Source organism: Peromyscus maniculatus, chromosome 6 (assembly GCF_049852395.1).
Source record: "Peromyscus maniculatus bairdii isolate BWxNUB_F1_BW_parent chromosome 6, HU_Pman_BW_mat_3.1, whole genome shotgun sequence".
Lineage (NCBI taxonomy): Eukaryota > Metazoa > Chordata > Mammalia > Rodentia > Cricetidae > Peromyscus > Peromyscus maniculatus.
The window spans coordinates 113213817-113224633 of NC_134857.1; positions in this window are offsets into that span (position 1 = coordinate 113213817).

Below are 10817 nucleotides of genomic sequence, written 5' to 3' on the forward strand. Positions count from 1 at the left end.
CGTGCGTCCGTGCGTGCGTGCATGCCTCCATCACTCTCCATTTAGTAAGGCAGGGTCTCTCACTGAACCAGGAGCTTTTCAATTCTAGCTAGTCTAAGTGTGCAGCTTGCCCTGGGGATCTGCCTCTCTGATGCTGGGATTCCAGGCGATTTCCAGGCATGCTTTTATGTGGATTTTGGAGTCCTTACACTTGAGCAGTAAGCATTTCATCCACCAAACCACACCCCAACCCAAAGCAGTCCTTTAACAGAAGAAAAAGAAATCTTTAAAAGTCAGTCACTCAAACCACGAACATGGACATACATACAAGCTATGTATACTGTGTGTAGGATTTTTCTTTTGAAATTCTTCCTTCCTTCCTTCCTTCCCTTCCTTCCTTCCTTCCTTCCTTCCTTCCTTCCTTCCTTCCTTCCTTCCTTCCTTCCTTCCTTCCTTCCTTCCTTCCTCCCTCCCTCCCTCCCTCCCTCCCTCCCTCCCTCCCTCCCTCCCCCTCTCTTTCTCCCTTTCTTTTTTTTTTTTTTTTAAGCCATTGTCTTATTCTATATACCAGGCTGGCCTGGAACTTTCTATGTACATCAGGCTTGCCCTGATCCTTCTGCCTCCGCTCATTGAGTTCTGGGATCCCTGGCATGAACCACCATGTCCAGAGCTCAAAAGTCATTCTTTTTCAATAGCTGCATCTTCCATAGACCAAATGTCACCAAATGCTCCATCTTTATCATCCTGGGTCTGACCCATCTTTTCCCTTTGGTGCCCCTAGTACCCTCGGTGCCTGGTCTTTATAACCTCCTGGCAACAGCTGCTTCCTTCCTGGAGAAATGCTGTCACAGTCTGTGGTCCTCCAGGCCTAAGTGGGTCAGAGTAGAGTGCCCTGCACAACAGGTTACTGACCTCAGCAGGGTGGGTCCACAAATGGCTCTGCCCTAACACGCACGCACACCCAGAGCTGGTCAATGACCTCAGCCATACAGTTCTCAGAGCAAAGTGCTATTTCAGAATCTCAGCAACTCAGCAGCAAGGCTTTCCTTATTAATGCTTTAAAATTATTATACTGAAAACAATTGCTTTTTTAAAAAAAAGCAATGAGAGGAAAATTAGAGAAGACCTCGAGTATTTCTACTTTTGTTCCTCCTAACTTATACAGAGTGTGACTCTGAAGGAAGAATTCAGCAGGAATTTGCAGGACAAATTCCAGAATAAAAACAAATGCTCCACATAAGCTGTTTCTAGTCAAGTCTTTAGAGACCTGAAATCCCAAACAAATCTGAAATATTAGCCAGCAGTTAAAAGCTGTTTATTGTAGTATTTGTACTGCACCACTGGATTATCTAAGAGCCAAGTGGAATATAAGAGAGACATATAAATTCTACACTATGAACAGATTATATATATATATATATATATATATATATATATATATATATATGTCAATTTACATGCTCAGCAGAAACAGGAGAATGTTGTGAGGAAAAAGCTATAGTAGGTATGTTTAAGAACAAAGATGGGAGCTGGGTGGTGGTGGTGCATGCCTTTATTCCCAGCACTTGGGAGGCAGAGGCAGGCGGATCTCTGTGAGTTCGAGGCCAGCCTGGGCTGCCAAGTGAGTTCCAGGAAAGGCACAAAGCTACACAGAGAAACCCTGTCTCAAAAAACAAAACAAAACAAAACAAAAAAAAAAGGAACAAAGATGGGACACCCATGTTAGAGGAAAATGAGCAAAAATACAGCAGAAAGCCAGGTATGGTGGTGCATGTTCGTTATCTCAGCCTAGGGGAAGCTCAGGCAAAAACATTGCCTGCCCTGCTCCTAAAAAGTCAACCAGACAAAACAAAAGCATCCTGAGCCTGAGTGTAAACATTTCCAACACTCAGACACTTGCTAGCACTTGACCTCTTTGGTCCCAGTCTGGGCCAATGGAGGGTGTGTCTAAAACCTTAACTAATTTAATAGTCCACTAAAATAGAAAATAAAGATTCCTACAACAGTCCCACCATTCCAGACATCCAGGAATTTTGAGGATTCTTTCTAGAAATCCTGTGTCAAGAGAAGGGAAGGAGAAGGAAAAGGACCCAAGGTTTGCATTGGGTTTAATGGTTCATTTGTCATTTCCTTTTTCTTCATACAGAGAACTCTAGGCATAATGGTTGTGGTTGTTTAAGTGATAAATTTCCCCCCTTCGGCGCTCAGGCATTTGAAGACTCAGCCCCCCAGTTTGTGGCACTGTTTGGGGGATGTTTAGGAGGTGCAGTCTTGCTGGAGGAAGTATGTCCCTGTGGGCGGGCTTTGAGAACGAAAAGCCTCTGCCATTTCCAGTTCACTCTCTGCTCTGTAACTGCACTTAACCAAGTGAGCTGCCGGTTTCCTGTTCCTGCCACTGTGCCCGCTGATGGCTGCCATGCCTCCCACCAGGATAGACTCAGCCTTCTGGAACCGCAAGGCAAACTAACTCTTCCATAAGCTGCTTTTGGGCATTGCATTTTATGACAGCAACAAACAGTAACTAGTACTGTTACTAGTTACGAGTAACTAGTGGATGGATGTGCTGATGCAGTTGAAGACAGGACAATCATTCCACTAGGAAGCAATGTTTTTCAGGGGGTGGGGGCTATCAAGACAAGGTTTCTCTGTGCAGCTCTGGCTGTCCTGGAACTCACTCTGTAGTTCAGGCTGGCCTCAGACTCAGAGATCTGCCTGTCATTGCCTCCCAAGCACTGGGATTAATTAAAAGCAGGTGCCACCCCACCAGGCGGGGAGCAAATTCTGAGCTGAATCTCAAGACTGCTTTCCAACTCTAACCTCAGAAGCAAACTAAGGAGAATGGGTACAGAAAGGTTATCACAGAAGAAGCTCACTCACTTTCTCATTTTGACTCCGCCCCTTTACATTCTTATGACATTCAGCTGAGCTTTTAAGGGAACTGAGGACCACAGCCACTCATACATTGTTTCATTGTATCATCACGGCTCTAGCCCAGCTCTAAGGCGTTAGGAGCTTATGGCTTACTGCAGTGGTCCTCAACCTTCCTAGTGCTGTGACCCTTTAGTACAGTTCCTTGTGTTGTGGCGACCCCCAAACATAAAATTATTTTTGTTGTTACTTCATAACTCTAATTTTTCTGCTGTTATGAATCATAATGTAAATATCTGTGTTTTCGGATGGTCTCAGGTGACCCCTGTGAAAGAGTTCGACCCCCAAAGGGGTTGTGACCCACAAGTTGAGAACCGCTGGCTTAGATGCTGTCCAGTTTGATCCTGGTGGGACAAATACATTTATCAAATAAACAGCCAGGTGTGGTGGTGTATACCTGTAACCTAAGCACTCAATGGACAGAGGCAAGAGAATAGCCACAAGTTCAAATACAGGCTGAGCTGCAGGGCAAGTTACAGGCAATCCAGTGTTATGTAATGATACCATATCTCAAAGTTGAAGCAGGAGCAGATAATATATAGGAATATGAGGTACATTATAGTGATACAACTATCTCAACTTATTCTCAATGACATGATACTAAAAGAAAGTGATTATTGAGACAGAGACTCATGTATCCCAAGCTGCCCTTGAACTTGCTACTCAGCCAAGGCTGGTCTTAAACTCCGGATCCTCCTGACCCTACTTCTTAAGTACTGGGATTACAGGTATTTCCCCCCATGCCTATCTTATGCAGTACAGAAGCACCAAACCCAGGGCTTTTTTGCAGGTTAGGCAAGCACTCTATTAGCGGAGCTATACCTCTAGTCTCAAATAGTACATTTTTTTTTAACACAAAGAATGTCCTCTAAGCTGAAATGTGTAACCCCAGCTCACAGTCATAATGCTCAGCACTAGGTTCAAAGACATTTTATAACATGTGCTCTATTTCTTTAGACTTGGCAATTTCATGTCATAAAGTGCAGTGGTGGATTCCTGGGAGAAAGAGTCTATTACCAAGGTTTAAGCAGACTGAATTACTGATTGCACATTCATAGTGGCCACACATTAAGGATCAATAAGTAGACCATAAGTGCTTTATAAAGCTGCTTTGAAGCTGTAACATGACCCTAGATATTAAAAATAGTTTACTTTTCCAATATTTTGAGGAAAGTGTGAGGTTTATATTAACCCTATCTTCCAATTTCTTCAAGACAGATGAGCAGGATGAATGTTAAACTACTAATTGTGTCATAAATGACCCATAGTCCTGCCTTGAATCTTATGCTCACAGGAGGGAAGATTTAAAGCCATTACAACAGCAGCAGCAGCATTCCCAATGTCAAGCATCAACTCTACTAACTCTAAGGACTGGTGAGATGCAGACTTACAGGTGAAGTGGAATTTCCCACTCTTCTACCATACTGGGAAGCTGATGACCTTTGATCTGTTACTATTTTCTTTAAAGAGAGGCAGTTTGGCAATGAAGACCACATACTGTTCTTGCAGAAAATGCTTATTCAGCTCCTAGCACATGGGTTGGGCAGTTCCCCACCACTTATAACTTCAGTTCTAGAAAATCCAATGCCTTTGGACTCCTCGAGCACCTGTGCTCATATATCATACATCACTGTGCTACACACAATTAAAAACAAAAATCTTGTAAAAACGTTTACATAGTATTAATTCAAGAAACAACACTGTTGAATTTTAATCAAGCAGGTTTTATCAATTCCCTTTTGTTTGTTTTGAGGCAGGGTCTGGCTCTGTATTCCAGGCTGGCCTCAAAGGTTCTCCGTAGCCCATCCTGGCTTCAACCTTGATCCTCCTTCAGCATCCCTAGCATTCAGAGCACAACCACGGAACACCACACTCAGGTTGATCTCATCAAACCTCATATCTAATAGAAAAGCCAATGAAAGGGATTTCTAAGACATCAAATCAAACAGGAAAACTCCGGAGTTGTATTTATCTGTGTTGTTAAAAACAAATTATGCATTTTGCAAACTAGGAATTTCATTTAAGATGAAATCAAAATAATTCTATCTCAATCCTGCCATGGTGGTTCACACCTGTCATCCCAGAACTTAAGGAAGCAGAGGCAGAAGGAGCAGGAGGTAGGAATTCAAGATTAGCCCTTTGTGTGTGCATGTGTGTATATACACCTTTGTGTTCACTGATGTGTGGTACAGCTCTCAAACAAACAAAGTGACAAACAAAAACTGTGATCGCAATATATTCCTATCATTACTGTCATTATTATTATTTAGGTAGGTTCTCAGTATGTAACCCTGGCTGGCCTGGAACTTACTGCTTAAACCAGGCTGGCTTCAAACTCACACAGATCCATCTGTGTCTGTATCCAAAGTGCTGGGATTAAAGGTGTATGCCACCGCATCCAACAGAAGACTTTATAAAAAGCACTGAAGGGTCAGGGGTTTGAGGCCAGCATGGGTGGGCTACACAGCAAGGTTTTGTCTCAAAGGAACAAAGAAAAGTGGGAAGGGGAGGCACTCATGAACTTGAAACAAACGTCTCTCTTGACACACACCAATATAAACAAAATGTTTAACATCTGGCATGCCAAAGCATGGGTCAGCGGACGGAGGAGGAGCCCAGTGGCCATCTGCAGCCCACCTATAAGCCATGTGCTATTTTAGTTGCAGGGCAGTCGACAGGCTCAGACGTGGCAGGGAGGGGACGTGGTGGCTGAGGCAGCAGAAGGGCCAGATCCCTTGGAAGCACTTCAATGGCCACTCTCAGGCACCTGCTGCACACGGGGCTCCGCTTCTTCTCCAGGATCTTAAGGGATCAAAAAAGACCGATGGTTGTTAAGTCTCTTTGAACCTAACATTTGCTGGGGGAACATGTCACTTTTCACTTTCGTGATAGCTAGAGAGCAGGACGATGGGGAGGGAACTTTGGAAGAATAAACATACTTAAATATAACAAACTTTAAAAAATACTTTTAGGATTATACAGAAGATTATATTATGAAGCTTCAATAAAAATGGAAGCATGAGGCTAAATTTTCAAGTTGGGGCCAAGTTGAGTGAATTTAAATGTATTTGCCCCTAAGTAAAGATGGCAGATAGCATAAAGAGGTATAAATTCGAGGCGGGCGGTGGTGGCACACATCTTTAATCTCAGCACTTGGGAGGCAGAGCCAGGCAGATCTCTGTGAGTTCTAGGGCAGCCTGGTCTATAGAGCAAGATCCAGGACAGGCACCAAAACTACACAGAGAAATCCTGTCTCAAAAAAAACAAAACAAAACAAAAAGAAAGGGGCATAAATTCAGCCCGGCATAATGGTGTAGAGCAGTAATCTTAACACATAACCACAAATTTGAGACAGTAGTGAGATCCTGTCTGAAAAACAAGCAAAAAACAAAAAGCCAGGAACTCAAGCTCATGTCATGCTTATGGTTTGATAATCATATAAATGGATAAGAAATTCAAATGTAACAAACTTATGACCTATTTTAATGAAAGTATTATTATTGTGTTATGCAAAGGGGGTATAACCATTACTAGAAACAAATTGACTTGTTATAGACATTTTAAAAAATAGCAGCACAAATTAAAAAAAAAACAATTGGAGCATGATGCAGATCATAGGACATGCCACACAGAACTTCTTTATGAACTGAAAAAAGAATTTGATTTATTTTATGTGTATGGGTGTTTTACCTGCATGTATGTATGTGTTCCACATGTGTGCCTGCGGAGGTCAGAAGAAGGTATCAGATCTCTAGAACCCATGTAAGGGTGGAAGGATACAGCAGATTACACAGAGCTGTCCTCTGACCTCTATACACATGCCATGATATACATATATTCCCCAATAACCATTTTTTAAACGTTCAAAAATCATTTTTTATTTGCTAAATCTTCCAAGATAGATATAAAACCTGAAGAGACCAAGAATGTGTGGCCATTGACTGTCCTTTGTTGCAGAAGTTCAAGTCACCCGGACCGTGTGTGTCGTAGAAATCACTGTAAGAGTTGTTATTGTCTCCAACCATGCTGCAGTGAACAGTGGAGGAGGGCAGAGAAGCACTGGGGATGCTCAGTGCTTCCAACCAACTCCATCCCAGGGCAAAGTGAAAACCACCAAGACAGCCTCAGGAGGGGAAAACCCTCTTGAAGAATGTTAATTTTGACCACATGGAGTATTTATGAACTACATAAAGGTGGATAGGCACCTATATAGATTCTTCTAAATGCCAATAACAAATATGCAGGCAAAGGCTAAAGATTCATGTCGCCTCTTGACCTTTGGCTAAGATCAAGTGTTGAGACCATCCTGGAAAGTGGTGCTAAGAAGCTGGGGGCATGAGCTGGCCTCTAATACCAACATTTAAGAAGCCGAGGCAGGAGGATTTCTACTAATTCAGTGCCAGCCAAAGATACAAATCAAAACAAAGACAAGTAAGCAAATAGAAGAAAACTCTCCTTGCTCATAGATAAGAGCCCAATAAACTGGGTCCTTTCTCGCTGGGAAGAGGCCTGCTTTATAGACCTCACTGCAGACAGATGTCAATCTTCTAGCAACAAGCACTGGTGAAGTTACTTAAGGCACTAGGTGTGTGCCAGGTCAGGGTGCACAGGTCACCTCTACTCACTGCCACGGATGAAGTCATGTGTTACACAGAATGCAGGTCAGAGCTGGCGTAAATCACTAAGCGTCACAGCTGTCGACACATAACTTTCTATTACAAGAACTCACTTTCGCATGAAGAGGTGAGGCAAGGAGGAAAGTACAAAGCCAACAGGATATTTCATCCGGAATACTAACTGTGCCATCAGCGGACATGCCAATTTGCCTTGTAGCCTTTGTACCATGGGCACTGTAGGAAGGGAACTGAAGGAAGTCCACCGTCCTCGGCAGACCCTCACCACCCCTGCTTTTAAGAAAAGATCAGTGCTAATTATTCATCATGAGCAACGCTATGGGTCAACGAAGAAGGCCATTAGGTTACTCACTTTAGCCACAGTGGGGGTTGCGGGCCTAAGCGGGGGGGGGGGGGGGGGGGGGGGGGGGGGGAAGTGGGGGGGGAGTTGGGGGTGGTGGTGGGATGTTACCCCACTTGATGCTCTGGATTTATAATCGTGTATTTGACATTAATTTGAGACTTCTCAGGTACGAATGCATTTTTCTTTCTTGGGTTTTCATTTTACAGTATGAGCCTTGGAGCAGTCCTGCAGCTCTCCAATGGTGTGTTCTCCTTGCCCTTCCCAGCCCCTTTTCTTTGTGTGTTTTAGCTTTTGAGTTTCCTATGCCCGTGTCTTTAAGCTCAGAAGTTCTTTAGTTATTGGCCAGCTTCCTAATGAGGCCACTGAAGGCGTTTTTCATTACTCCCACGGCAGCATGCTTGTTCCTTGACAGGTCTTTAGTTCCTCCTGAAAATGCCTGTCTCCATGCTGACATTACCCACCTGGTGCTCTTACACCTGTCTACCTCTCCCGCTTAGACTCTTGCGTACGCATCATCATTAAAAAAATTCTGGGGGCCAGAGAGACAGTTCAGCTGCTCAAAGGCACTTGCTGTTAAAACTGACACCAGGGTTTTCCCCCTGAGCCTCGGAGGTGAAAGGAGAAGTGACTCACACATGTCACCTGACCTCCAGTGCCCGTGTGTACACACTCACACATCACCTGACCTCCAGTGCCTGTGTGTACACACTCACACATGTCACCTGACCTCCAGTGCCTGTGTGTACACACTCACATGTCACCTGACCTCCAGTGCCTGTGTGTACACACTCACACACAATAATTAAATACACATGGGAACAAAATCCTGATCATCCCTACATTACTACTGTATTTGATTCCATTTTGAATTCTTGCTTCTTCAATTTTTTCGATAAACACTGTACTTTTTGTTGTTGACTGACACACACACACTATATTCTTGGTAAGAAGAACTGCCCTCAATAGGCATGGAGACTGACGTTTTCCAGAAAGAACCAAAGACCCGTCAGGTAGCAAGCCTGCTGTGACAGGAGTGCAACATCCTGCACTCCTGTGACTAGCTAGTCTTTTGGTGGACCTGTACCTTGTGCTATGAACTTCACCAATGTTGTTCATAGATATGTCCCCTGCTGGGGAAGGTTGGATGTCTTCTCAAGGTTAGGGTTAGGTTAGAATCTGATAAAATTCTAGAAATTGCTGAGATGGTAATGCCTTTAATCCTAGCACTGGGCAGGTAGGGAGGGCTGCACCTTTGTGATTTCAAGTCCAGCCTAGAACTACATAATGAAGCCTAGCCTCAAAGAGAAAGAAAATCCAGAAATTTAGGCTTTGTTAAATAGTTTCCTGAAGTTGGGCCTTGAAAGTCTAATCAGAGCTGGGTGGTGGTTGCACACACCTTTAATCCCAGCACTCGGGAGGCAGAGGCAGGTGGATCTCTTGTGAGTTTGAGGCCAGCCTGGTCTACAGAGTGAGTTCCAGGACAGCCAGGGCTACACAGAGAACCCCTGTCTCGAACAACAAAAAACAAACAACAAAAAAAGAAGTCTAATGAAATTCTCTGGCATATTTCAAGATGACCGCTTTCCTGTCGCTTGCCAGGAAGCATGTGGTGATGTACTACACTATCCACTTGGAGGAGCTGGGAGCGCTGGTGGTACAGGAGACATGAAGAGGGTACCACACTGACTGGATGGTCCAGGAGTCTGCGCTCCTCAGCCACACTAAGCCTCCAGCAAGCCAATAACTACTCAGATTTTCCCACTCAGACAATTCCAGAGAGTTCTTCCTGTGGAGGTCTCAGACAAGTACACTTCTCTGTATCTGCCTGCATCTCCTGAACACGGGGGCCATGGTTTCCTCTGATCCTCTTGACAGAACCAGGAATTGTTGGTTTTCATCTTCTTCAATGTTTTACTTGTCACTGGGATGGAGTAGTGCTTCTCATTTCCAACATGACAGACTACAAACAGGAGGGCTTAGTCACTTTTAAAAACTAAAAAAACAAAACAAAACAAAAACAAAAACAAAACAAAATGAAACAGCTCCCCAACTTTGTAACTGTAAGTAATCATTGGGATATATAAAGTCAATTTTTTTTTTTTACTGATTTTACATTATTTTTCTTTTTTTATTTATTATTTTTTTCCTCCTCCTAAAACTGTCTCACTACATAGCCCTCCCTGGCTGTCTAGAATTCTCTATATAGATCAGGCTGGCCTAGAATACACCGAAATCTGCCTGTCTCTGCCTTTGTAGTACTGGTATTAAAGACATACTCCACCATAGCTGGCAAAAAGTTGGATTTTGAAAGATGTCCAAAAATGGCACACACCTTTAGTCTCACCACCTGGGAGGCAGAAGCAAGCGGGTTTCTCTGTGTTTGAACCCAGCCTGGCTACACAATGAGTTTCAGGACAGCCAGGGCTATGTAGAAAGACCCTGTCTCCAAAAAAAATAATAATAAACAAAAAATTGTTTTGTGGGCTTCAAGAACTGTTTCAGAGTTAAGAGCACTGGCTGTTGTTCCTGAGGGACTGAGTTTAATTCCCAGCTCCTATATCACAATTGTCTGTAACTCCATTTCCAAGAGATCCAATACTTTCTGGCCTCTGTTAGCAGCAGGCACACATGTGTTGCACCTATATACATGCAGGAAAATATCACACACAGGAGATAAAATAATAATAATAAATAAGAAGACTATCTAAGACAAAATAAGTTTTGCCTAGTGCCTAGCGCTAGATCAGAAGAATGCATCAGACCCGCTGGAACTGACATTATAGATGGCTGTGAGCCGCCATGTGCCATGTGGCTTCTGGGAACTGAACTCAGGTCCTATGGAAAAGCAACAAGAGCTCTTAACAGCCTCTAGACCCTGTGACAGGGTCTCACTATGTAGCTTTGACCATCCTGGAATTCGCTATGTCGTCCAG